The following is a 13,102-nucleotide window of genomic DNA, read 5'->3' on the forward strand; positions in this document are numbered from 1 at the left end:
AATCAGCTGACCCGAGGTGGCAATCCAATCATTTAGGCTGCTCACTTAGGCCCCAGCAATGGTTGCAGACCAGAAGCAGGCCACCCAAAAGGCGTCCGAGGCCCGCAAGCAACCTGAGGCTGAAGCAGACCAAAGCAGCTGAAACTGAAATTGAACAGTACCAACTGCAGAGGGAGAAAGGTTCAAAGCCAGAGAAGCTGGAGCTCTGGGATTCCATGGCAGGGGCAGCACTGGGGTGGAAAAAGAGACCCAGGTGATGACCATTCTCCAGATCTACCTCTGGCAAAACAGGGATGAAAGTGTTAGATAACCTCTTGGCCTTTGTCTGCTACATCTAGCCAGAGATCCATGAAAACTACTGCATAAATGCATAGGGGAAGCAGCTCTGTTCCACGGACTGGCATTTTAGATGCCTTCATGGAAAATGAAATTCTAACAAAGCTCAAGTTACATTCTTGTGAAAAGGCATTAAATTATCTCTGTATATTATATAGTAGGTCCTCTCACTTTTTGGAAAATAGCAAATCTAGCTCCCTTGTAAAAACTTAAAGCTTATCCAAAGATTTCATTTTTTTAACCTTGCATTTCTTAGAAAATTTAATAGGCATATATTGTCTGGTTTCCCATACCTTTTAGCTAAAGCAACATATATAACAATACTGACTTCTTCTTTTGTAGATGTAGTTTTGTTTGTTTTTAATTTTTTAAGAAGAAAGGGATTAATTTTTTTCCCCCTAAAGCTTTGTGAAGGTCAGGGGATTTATCTATCAAAAAATAGTAAATAGTTATTTGTAACCTGTACTAAGCAGCATCCAGCCTTAAAACAGTCTTTTCTGGCTAAAGGTTAGAACAATGAATACTAGTATAATTGTTTGGGCTGCTTTTAATATCTTTTAATAAAAATTACTAGAGGACAAGAATTTGTTACATGTTGTTATTTGGTGTACTGATAATCATTTAAAAGTAAAACCCGGGGCTCCCCTGGTGGCGCAGTGGTTGAGAGTCCGTCTGCCGATGCAGGGAAACACAGGTTCATGCCCCGGTCTAGGAAGATCCCACATGCCGCGGAGCAGCTGGGCCCGTGGGCCATGGCCGCTGGGCCTGCGCGTCCAGAGCCTGTGCTCCACAACGGGTGAGGCCACAGCAGTGAGAGGCCCACATACCACAAAAAAATAAAAAATAAAATAAATAAAAGTAAAACCCCCTTATCGTGTAAAAAAAAAAAGAAATAAAAAAACAAATGAGAGCCAGTATATAATCTAGCGGTTCAGAGTGCAAGTGTGATGCCAAATTATCTTTCACTTACAAACTCTGTGACCCTAAACAAGTGGTCACATTATTAATTTAACAAATGGTTAAAATTTAAAGGAAGAGTTAGTTATTGTGAGGAATACAAGAATAACATTTTAAAGGAGGAATTAAGGTCATAACTACCAAACTGATAAATCTTTACACTGAAGAAAATAATTGAGCGTACAGATATATAATTTTTAAATTACATGTGAAAAACAATGTAAAAATTCAAAGGTAGGATAGGTCCCTGCCCATAGTGATAAAAATAAACCATGCAGAGTCAAATCGGCATGTCTCTTTAACAAAGAAACCAACAATCTCTACATGAGTCCTCTGATTTATCAAATGGAAATATTTTCTACCTTCTGGCTAAAAAAAGCAAAACACAGTGTGCTAACTTTTGTGTACAAAAGAAAGGAAAATAAGCACATTCTTATTTACTTTATACATAAAGGACCTCTAGAAGGATATACAAGAAACTAGATAAAACTTTAAATACATAGCTACACTCAATAACAAAGAGCAAAATCTTGTGGGCCAGGGCTTCCCTGGTGGCACAGTGGTTAAGACTCTGCCTGCCAATGCAGGGGACACAGGTTTGAGCCCTGGTCCAGGAAGATCCCACATGCCATGGAGCAACTAAGCCTGTGGGCCATGACTGCTGAGCCTGTGCTCTAGAGCCTGCGAGCCACAACTACTGAGCCCGTGTGCCACAACTACTGAAGCCCACGTGCCTAGAGCCCATGCTCCACAACAAGAGAAGCCACCGCAATGACAAGCCCGTGTACCTCAGCAAAGAGCAGCCCCCGCTCGCCGCAACTAGAGAAAAGCCCGCACACAACAACAAAGAACCAACGCAGCCAAAAATAAAAAATAAGTAATTTTTAAAAAAGTCTTGTGGGCTAGGAACAGAGAAGAAACCTAAAGTTTTAGTGCTGATTTAAAGCCACCAGGAAAAGGAGACTTCAGGCTAAAGCTCCAAGGCTTTAAGTTTAAGGGTCCAGTGTGCCAATTATAGGTCAGAAGACCAGAACAGACTACTTGCTAGAACTGGGCCAAAAAAATCTTCCACTCAATGCCTACCTATGGCCTATGGAGGAAACAGAGATAACCTAAGAATGGAAATGAGGCCTACATAACTTGTATAGTACATATAGCATGGTCCAGAACTAGGCTATTCACATAAAAACCCAAGTCTCTAATGACACAGCTGATCTAGAGCTATGCCAGCCAGAGGGTCAGGTTGAAGCAACTCCAAAAAAACACAAAAGGGAAAAACACACATGGGAAAAACCTCTATCCAACATGAGCTCTCAAACCAAAATTATAACATATTTAAGGAAAATCACCACCATAAGCCACATCAGCAGACACAACTAACAGGAGAATTTATACCTAGAGAAATCTGTTTTTAAATGAAGAATCTTAAATATTTTTAAAATAATCTTAAATATTTTTAAAATGTCTTTGAGCATACTAAATACACTTTAAAAGTAGGACTAATCCTTAAAGAAGAATAGAAGATAATTAAACAGTAACAGGCATTTATGAAAAGTATCAATTGGACATCTTGGAAATGGGAAACAGCCTCAGAAATTTAAAACTCAGTAGATGGGATAAACAAAAGGCTAAAAACAAATGAAGAAAAAACTTACACTTTGGAAATTACATAGAACAGAGTATGAAAATTTAAGAAATTAAGCAAAGAAGGGAAAAAAAGGCTAAGTAGGGAAAACAGGCTTCTACACTGAAGTAATCAGTTTCAGAAGAAAATAGAAGAGGTGAAGGAAACAGTTTTGTTTTTTTTAAGATAATGGTTAAAGGTGGTCAAAAGGAACAAATTTCCAATTATAAGATAAACAAGTAATAGGGATGTAATGCACAACATGATGACTGTAGTTAACACTGCTGTTCGATATATACGAAAGTTGTTAAGAGATCAGATCCTAAGAGTTCTCATCACAAGGAGAATTTATTTTTTCTTTTTCTTTTTCTTTTTTTTTTGGCTGTGTTGGGTCTTTGTTGCTGCCAGCAGGCCTTCTCTAGTTGCAGTGAGCGGTGGCTGCTCTTCCTTGCAGTGCACGGACTTCTCATCGCAGTGGCTTCTCTTGTTTCGGAGCACAGGCTCTGGGTGCGTGGGCTTCAGTAGTTGTGGCACGTGGGCTCAGAAGTTGTGGCTCACGAGCTCTAGAGCACAGGCTCAGTAGTTGTGGCACACGGGTTCAGTTGCTCCGTGGCATGTGGGATCTTCCCGGACCAGGGCTCGAACCCGTGTCCCCTGCATTGGCAGGTGGATTCTTAACCACTGCACCACTGGGGAAGCCCAATTACCTTTTTATCTATATGAGATGATGGATGTTAGCTTAATCTGTTGTGGTAATCTTTCACAGTATATGTAAATGCTATACACCTTAAACTTATATGGTGATGTATGCCAATTATTTCTCAATAAAACTAGAAAAAAATATATAAATAAAAGTGAAATTTTTTCATAATAAAAAAATAAAGAATAATGGTTGAAATTTTTCTAAAATTCAAGAAAGATATGATTCTGTAGGGTGTAAAAGCTCAATACTGCTAAGCAACAAGTGTAAAAATCCACCTGTAAACATAGCATGGTAAACTGTAAAACATCAAGGACAAAGAAAAAAAATCTTTTTTTTTTTAAATCTTAAGATTCAACAAGCTGGATCTAAAATTTGAGGTAACAAAAATGTAGAAAATACAAAAAGAATTCAGAGGGAAGTTAAGGTATTATGTTTTGTCAAGGAGGATAATAGAGATTCTGATTATGTTTACTATTTTATAAGAAAAATATAAAAATTATGTGTTTAAGAGTAAAAATGAAAGATTGAAAAAACATTCTTATAATCCCCACAAAACTCAGATAATAGATTTTTTAAAAGTCATAAAATTCTAAGAACAAAGAAAATGGGAGAAGAAACAATGGCAACAAATTTTGGAAACTGGAAAGCAAACAGATTAGTACATGATTTAGCAGACACTAGAAAGTTGAATTCTAAGGTGGCATTAAGAATGGCTGATATAAAAACCCAGAACCCACAAAAGGCAATACTAAGTATGCCTGGAAGTAAAGGGTACTCTAAAAACAAGATTGATTAGACGATTCTTTAAGACATTTAAGACTGTGGCATCCCTATCCCACATCAGGAAGATACATAATGTACACTTCAAAACTGTTAAGAGGGTAAATTTATGTTATATGTTTTTTACCATAATTTTTTAGAAAGACAGAAAAATCAAGAGGGAAGTAGAGGAGGAAAAAAAGGAAAAAATAAAATTACCTCTATTTGCAGATGACATGAATGTTTATGAAAAAATGCCAAAGAATGTACAAAGAAGCTATATCACCTGATAAATGAGTTAGCAAGATGCAAGTGTCTTTTTTGTGCTCTATTTAGTGCCACATTTTCACACTTTTGTGCTTTTTGTTGATGATTTCACTATTTAAAACAGCCCCGTAGCATACTTCTGAAGTGCTGTCTAGTGTTCCAAAGCATAAGAAAACTGTGTGAGATGTATCATATGTAAAATCTGTGTGTTAGATTAAGCTTCATTCAGGCATTAGTTATAGTGCCACTGGTCGTAAGTTCAGTTAATGAATCAACAACATATAGTGAATAAAGTGTCTTTAAACAGAAACACAAATAAAACAAGGTTATGTACTAATCAGTTGGTGAAAATGTCATGACCAGAGGCTCAGAGGAACCTAACCTTGTCTTTCCTCTAGGAACAACAGTTCAGTATTCCCTAATTCAGTGTTCACAGGGACTTTATATAGAACATAACTACCAGGAATAATGAGACTTGACTGTACAAGCAATGAACAAAGAGTACAATTTACAGTAGCCCTCAAAACTTAAATCTAACAAAATATGTGCAGGATGTATATGCTGAAAACTACAAACTACTGTTGAAAGAAATCAAAGACAACCTAGACAAATGAAGAGATATGCTGTGTTGAAGACTCTATGATCAAGTTTCAATTCTCCCCAAACAGATATATAGATTCAATGCAATTCCATTCAAAATCCCAGCATTTTTTTTTTTTTTTAAAGAATGGCAAGCTGATTCTAAGATTTACATGGGAAGGCAAAGAAACTAGAATAACCAAGGTAATTTCAGAAAAAAAAAAGTTGGAGACTCACACTGAGTTCAAGACTTAGTATAAACTACAGTAATCAAGACAGTGAAGTATTGGCAAAAGGATTAACATATCAGTCAATGGGAAGAGAAGACAGCCTAGAAAATAGATCCACTCATATACAGTCAATTGATTTTGCAAAGGCATTTCAAAGGAAACAGGATAGTCTTTTGAACAAATGATGCTAAAACAACTGAACATCCATATGCAAAACTATGAACCTCAACCAATACCTCAAATCATATATAAAAGTTAAATGGACCACAAACCTAAATGTGAAAACTAAAACTATAAAACATCTATAAGAAAAGTTAGGAGAAAAAAAAACCAAGCTCATAGATAAGAGAGAACAGATTGGTAGCCGCAAGAGGTAAGGGGTGGGGGTGGGCAAAATGGGTGCACGGGGTCACAAGGTACAAACTTCCAGTTATAAAATCAGTAAGTCATGGAAATGTAATGTACAGCATGGTCACTGTAGTTAAAATACTATATTGCATATCTAAAAGTTGCTAAGAGAGTAGATCTTAAAAGTTCTCATCACAAGAAAAAAAATTTTTTTCTAACTAAGTGGTGATGGATGTTAACTGGATTTACTGTGGTGATCATTTTGCAACGTATACAAATATCAAATTATTATGTTGTATACCTGAAACTAAAAGGTTATATGTCAATTATACCTCAATTTTTTTTAAAGGGGAAGAAAAGTTAGGAGAAAAATCTTTGTGATCTTGGTTTCTTAACAGTGTTCTTAGATACAACACCAGAAGCATAATCCATAAAAGAAAGAAATTAATAAACTGAGCTTCACCAAAATTTTAAAATTCTGCTCTGTCAAAGACACTGTTAAGAGTATAAAGACAAGCCAAACACACACAAAGACAAGCCACAGACTGGGAGAAATACATAATTGACAAAAGACTTATATCCAGACTATATAAAGAATTCTAAAATTCAATAGGAAGACAAACTAATTTTAAAAGGAACAAAAGATTTGAATAGACATTTCACCAAAAGATATGCAGATAACGAGTAAGACATTAAGGAAATGCAAAATTGAAATCACAGTGTGATATTACACATCTATTAGCATAGCTAAAATAAAAAATAACTGACAATACCAACTACTGGAATTCTCATACATTGCTGGTGGGAAAGCAAAATGACACAGCCACTTTAAAAAACAGTTTAGCAGTTTCTTAGGAAGAAAAACAGTTTAGCATTTTCTTACAAAGTTAAACTCACCATACAACCCAGCATTACTAGGTATTTACTCAAGAGAAATGAAAACGTATACTCATTAAAAATCTCTATGTGAACATTTATAGCAGGTTTTTTCATAATCACCAAAAAACTAGAAACAACCCACATGTCCTTCAAGTGGTGAATGGATTAACAAATTGTTGTACATCATTACAATGGAATACTATTCAGTAATAAAAAGGAATAAACTAATAGATGCAATAACATGGATGAATATTGCTACAGATGGTATCACTCAGAAAATTCATATGTTGAAATCTTAATGCCCAATGTGATGGCATTAGGAGGTGGGGCCTTTGTGAAGTGTTTACATTATGAGAATGAAGCCCTCATGGGACTTCCCTGGCAGTCCAGGGGTTAAGACTCTGTGCTTCCACTACAGGGAGCACGGGTTCGATCCCTGGTTGGGGAACTAAGATCCCACATGCCGTGCAGCATGGCCAAAATAAATCAATAAATAAAAATAAAGTCAGAATTTTGAAAAGATATTAATTAAAAAAAAAAACTTACAACCCAATAACAAAAAAATAAATAAACAGTAGAGACGTCTCCACACAGCTACTTACCCCTTCTGCCATGGGAGGTTACTGTAAAAAGACTGTCATCTAAGAACCAAAGAAGCATGTTCTCATCAGACACCCACTAAATCTGCCATCACCTTGACCTTGGACTTCCCAGTCTCCAAAGAAATAAATCTCTGTTGTTTATCAACCACCCAGTTTATGCTATTTTGTCACAATAGCCCAAATAGACTAAGACAAATGTTAAATGCAGCAAGCTAAGTAAAAGAAGCCAGACAAACACTGTATAAGTCCAAGATGGCATTATGGAAAAGGCAACACTATAGAAACAGGTGGCAGCGATGATGTGACTAATGTTTGTCAAAACTCATAGAACTATATACAAAAAAGAACATGAATTTTACTGAATGTAAATTATATCCTCAATAAAAATACTGAAGACAAACACCAAAAGGATAGATATTTAATAACTAATTTTCAAACTTGCTGAGGAAAACACAGAATAAAGAAAACAATCCAAAAGAAGGCACAAAAGGAACTGGCAAGCACTATAAATAGAAAGAATAAACAAGGTGGTAGAAATAAGTCTAAATATATCAGCAATCATAATGAACATAGATTAACTCACCTGTTAAAAGATACTCTCAAATTGAAAAAACCAAGTTCAGCTGCATGCTTAAAAGATGACCCTAAAACAAAATAACATCGAAGCATGAAATTAATTAAAATAAGGCATGTTAAAATCCCCAAGCATGATATTATGAGGCCACAGCTGAGTGACATCTTATCCTCAAGACAGAGATCTGTACTTCTATAACCTAAGATTCCCAAGTGCTACTTTATCGCATCTGTTGTCATTTTTAACCTCAAAAATTAAGCTAAAAAAAAAGCTAAAAAAAAAAAAAAAAAAAATTAAGCTAGATCCAAGGCTCTTAGGTGTGCTCATTCAATAGTAAGTTACCTTACTTTCTCCACTAAAATTTAAACACCACAGCACTGGCAAATGGGCCTAGTCTAATTGGCAGAGTGTTGTAGTAATGAGATGACAGTCATTAAGTAAACTGAAATCAAGACAGTGTACTTTCAGTAGAGTTATAATTATTTAAATGAATTATCAAGTATAAATGCCACAATTAAGTTGTTTGCAGAATGTTTTGTACTATAAATTATTCGGTGTATACAGTATATATCCCTAAATTATTATATGCAGCCATTTAACACAAATGCTATTTTCTACCTGAACCTGTTAAACAGTAGGAGTTAATACTGTTAGTACTTCTAGGAGGATGAAGGAACCAATAAAAAAGAAAGACTGATTGATTGTGAACTGAAAAGGTCAAGGCTGGATAGAAAATGAAAGAAAGGAATTTCAGTGGTGTTAATTCTATATCCCAGCAGTACAGCTGTTTAAACAGAGAACTGAAGAAAAAGGTTTAATAAAAATTAAAACCTCTTATTTGTAAGATTTTAAACTTTTTCAAAATACATACTTTTACATCTGTAATATTATCTAAACCTCAAAATAGTCATTTATGATAGAAAGGGTAGGGATTGTCATCTATTTGGGTGAGAATGAAACAGGCATGAAGATTAAGACATACAGATCATACATGGTAGCAGACGCAGAACGAAATTCTGCTAACCTCCATTTCTATATCATTTTCTAGACCCTGTTCGACTTAAAAGAGAAAGTAAAGCCAGTCCCTCATTTACATATACCCACTTGCATATAAACTATAAAACTCATTCATAAATGGCCATTCTATAAGAGCACTACACTATTACAATGAACAGACTTTTCTCAGATCTCATTTAAACGACAAGCTCACCTAGTATATTCTAAATTATTTCCTTTACAAAGTCAAATCAAAGAAACACCTACTGCATCTATCTTTGTAACAGCTTCAAAACAGTGTTATCATTAAGTACTTTTCCTTTTGCTATAACTCTACTAAAATATGACATAAAAGTTTTTTTAAATTTTTAAATATTACAAACTGATATTTTAAGGCTTATGTATTCATTTATTTTATTTTTTTAATTTTGTAGTTATCTCAAACACGCACTTCCTTGTTTGTGTTGTTGCATTCGGCAAGTGACAAAACTCCTTTCAGATGATAGTTGGGACAAATTCTGAGAAACAGTGCTCAATGAACCACAGTGAAATTGTTCTATAAACACGTGGCAGTTCTAATTAATAATTTTCTCCAAATACTACCTTCTAGGATTTAAATTTCCACTTCCAGAGCTACATGATATACTACAATTTTATAATAATGTTATAACTAAATGCACATTTGCTACATAGAATTCTTCATTTAACAGCAAAGTAAGTAAAGTGGAGGGCATATTGATCTGAAACATGGTTTACTCCCCACAACTGCATGTTAAAAACAATTTCAATAAGAAGATGTTTCTATATATAATAGGATTTTTTTTTCCTACAGGTAAAAAAGAAAAGCTTATTAAATTTTTTAATTAAATGGAAAAAGTATTATCATGTGGGATTACAAAGTTTAGACTGGGTTTCAATAACCGAGCCCTTTAATAATTTAGTAAATTGTATTACTTGCATCTACTCCTTCAAGAGAATTCCTAAGGTTTTGTTCCTCCCTTTCTTGAGAAACTGAGTAACCAGTCACCGCAGGTAGAAGCAACTCAGAGGGGAGGTGTTAGCTACAGCAGCACAACTTCTCATCTGCTCATACATAAAGAACAGCCCCTGATCCTCAAGAACATCACTGTCCAAGAAAAAAATATGAAAAAGTATACGTTGTTGAAATTGTACATTAAGAAGTGTTCACACCGTATGATTTCAAAACTTAATCTTAAGAAAATAATCAGAAATGAGGACAAAGATTTTATGTGCCAGAGTGTTTACCACTGTGCTTTTACACTTTGGGAAAAAAACAGAACAATCTAAATGTTCAACAACAGTAAAAAAATTTTTTTTAATTAAATATATTACATTGGATCCATGAAATAGTCTTCTGAAAAAACATTTTTAAGTACTATTTAATGACATGAAAATATGTTCATATTTTTATTCTGTTAGGAGAAAAGGTCAGATGTAAAACTACATACATCTTAATCTCCATTAATTTTATAATCATGAAAAAAATGTTTTTTAAAAATTGATTTACATCTTGTGCTTGCTAAACTTGGCTGACCACACTAATCTACATTCTAGATCTTGACTGCAGGAACTAAGCAGAAGAGAATAGAGTAAGAAAATTCTATCATTTGCCACTAAGACTTAGGCAAATTTGATTTATATTACTTTTCAGTCAGCCTCACATATTTCAATTTTTTAAAAAATAGAAAAAGAGGCAGAAGTATTGATACCATCCTTTTGGACATTGTATGCAGCATTCAATCAATAGCTAAGACTTAAAAGCACTAACAAATACTCAAGTTATAACCAGTCCATGTTTCCACTGTCTTCATCTAAAAAATACAGGTGAGTCTGTGTTTTAACTCCTTGGGGATGACTTTAAGGTAACCCCAGAATTTTGAGAAGGCACTCTGAAAATTATGGGAAAAAAATTTGTATTTAATGACTGAAATCAGAAAGAAGTAATTAGTGGAGCTGTTTGTGGATCCTCCATAACCTAATGTAAGGAAAAGACAGACAGAGAATAGGTTTAGGAGTCTGAATCCCATTTCTGCTATGTGACCTTAGACGTGTTCCTTAACTTTTTCTTAACCACAATTTACTAGCTGAACTGTAATAAGCATTAAACTGCCAGCACAAGGTCTGGCACAAACTCAGAAAATAGTAGTTATAAAATTTTAAGTAATCATCCAGCTCGCTGGTGTACAATCTCAATTATATTAGTTTATCTAAAGCAAATCCCACAAGCTAAGTAATACTAGCTCTAAATTTATCAGGAATCCAAATAATCATACAATTATTTACTCAACACAGGAGCCACAATGTATCAACCAAGTTGGTAAGTTCTTGAATGAGCACAGATGTAACAGTTTGGCTGAAAACAATAGAGAATGAAAGGATGGTGAAAAGACAGACTTTCCTCAAGAGAGCAAGTCCCTGAATGAAAATGATGGAAAAAACAGACTTTCTTGTTATTTAAACAGTAAACCTATAAAGCAAATTAAAAGAGGTAAGGAAGAAAACAAGTAGAAAAAGAAAAAAGCAAAACAACAACAACAACAACAACAAAAACCTGACAATGGCATCTAGAAAAGAGAAATAAGACCTTTCAGCAATTAGGGTCCAGTCAGAAGACAGTGAAACTGGGAATAAGTTCTTAAGATAAAGCTGCTTACTTTGCATTCCTGCTCATCAATCATCACTGTTTATCAAGGCAGAAAATGATGGTTGCAACAGAAATACTAGCTTGAAAGAAAACATCATTAGTACAGTACCCCTATATGTGCCTATCTGTGTTAGTGAAGTGTCCCAGGTTTTAAATGACAGATTCAATTAAATGCTGCAAATCCTGACTGGCAGATTAAATCTCTACAATCCAAGTATCGCCAGCCCCTTCATACACTCAATTTTCTTGGCTGAACATTAAATAAAAATCCAAACTATGTATCGTAAAACCAAACACAAGTTAAGTTTTACCTCGCAACAAGGCTATGATATTCTTCATGGTGGGGCCATTAAAAAATTATATTACCACTCAAAGAGCCTTTTAAAAACTCCACAATCCCAGACAGTATGCTCTAACAGTATTTGTTAACTATCCTCCCAGCCAGTAAATGTTGGTGGTTCATGAAGTTCTCCGTTCCTCCTAAAGAGTTCTCTTCCTGATTAAGCAAGTAAAAGATAAAAGATGGCGGAAATCAGACATTTTTTTAAAATGCTGGTTACATCTAATTTGCAAAGTATTCAAGAGGAAAATCAAGTTACAGCGGAATGAATCAGCACAAATTCATAATTACAAAAAAAAAAAAGTGTATTCTAACGGTGGGTTTACATCCCATGTAAATTATAACATTTTTATGCTTGAACACAAGTTTGGGGTTGTGGGTGAGAGCTGGAGAGCTGAGTCAGGTTGTGGATACTGGGTACTAGTTACTGGCAATTTCCCAGGTTTGTCACCGATTCAGAGTGACCTTAAGTGCCTTAACAGAAGAAACCATCAAAGCCTGACACAGGGGCCTTAGAAGTAACCGCACACAAAGCAAGTATAAACTGAACACGCTAGAACGGTAACATATCTGAGAGCGAGGGTTTTAGTCTGTTTTAATCACTGCCGAATACCTTGACACACGGTGGGCGCTTTAAAGAGGTGAACGAACGCAAAGCGGATGTCTACAACGCATTTTGCGATTTGCATTCATTGTAGGACATGAAAGCAATACTTCCAGAAATTTTTCACACGTAGCGGCAGCACCGACCCTACAAAATACTCGTATCGCAGGTCCCATTAACAAAAAAGAAAGAAAGAAAAAGAAAGGAAAAACGAAAGGTTTCGTCAGAACGGAGAGCCCTGTAAAGACCCCGGGAGTACAGGCTCAGCGCCGGAAGCAAAGGGACTGAGTTCTCCCGGACTCCGAGGCTCGCCCGCCACAGCCCAGCGGGACGGCCAACAATTCCCGGAACCCCGAGCCACCAGCGGACAGCGGGCCGCGACCCTCCGGCTGCGCCCCCGGCCCAGGCCACGCCTGAGGGGCGCCGCGGCCCGTTACACACAACTCGCCCCGCAGCCCGGGCGAGAGGGGAGCACGGGGGAAGAAAGGAGACGCGAATGCGGGCTGTGGAAACGGGGACATTCGCCTGGGCCTAACACCGACCTGGACGTCCCGCCTTCCCCTCGCGCAACACTGGTTCCTGGGCCTCGCGACTGTGAGAACGGGAACCACCACGGCGCGCGCCCTAATCCTTTTTTGC

Source organism: Orcinus orca, chromosome 6, assembly GCF_937001465.1.
Source record: "Orcinus orca chromosome 6, mOrcOrc1.1, whole genome shotgun sequence".
Lineage (NCBI taxonomy): Eukaryota > Metazoa > Chordata > Mammalia > Artiodactyla > Delphinidae > Orcinus > Orcinus orca.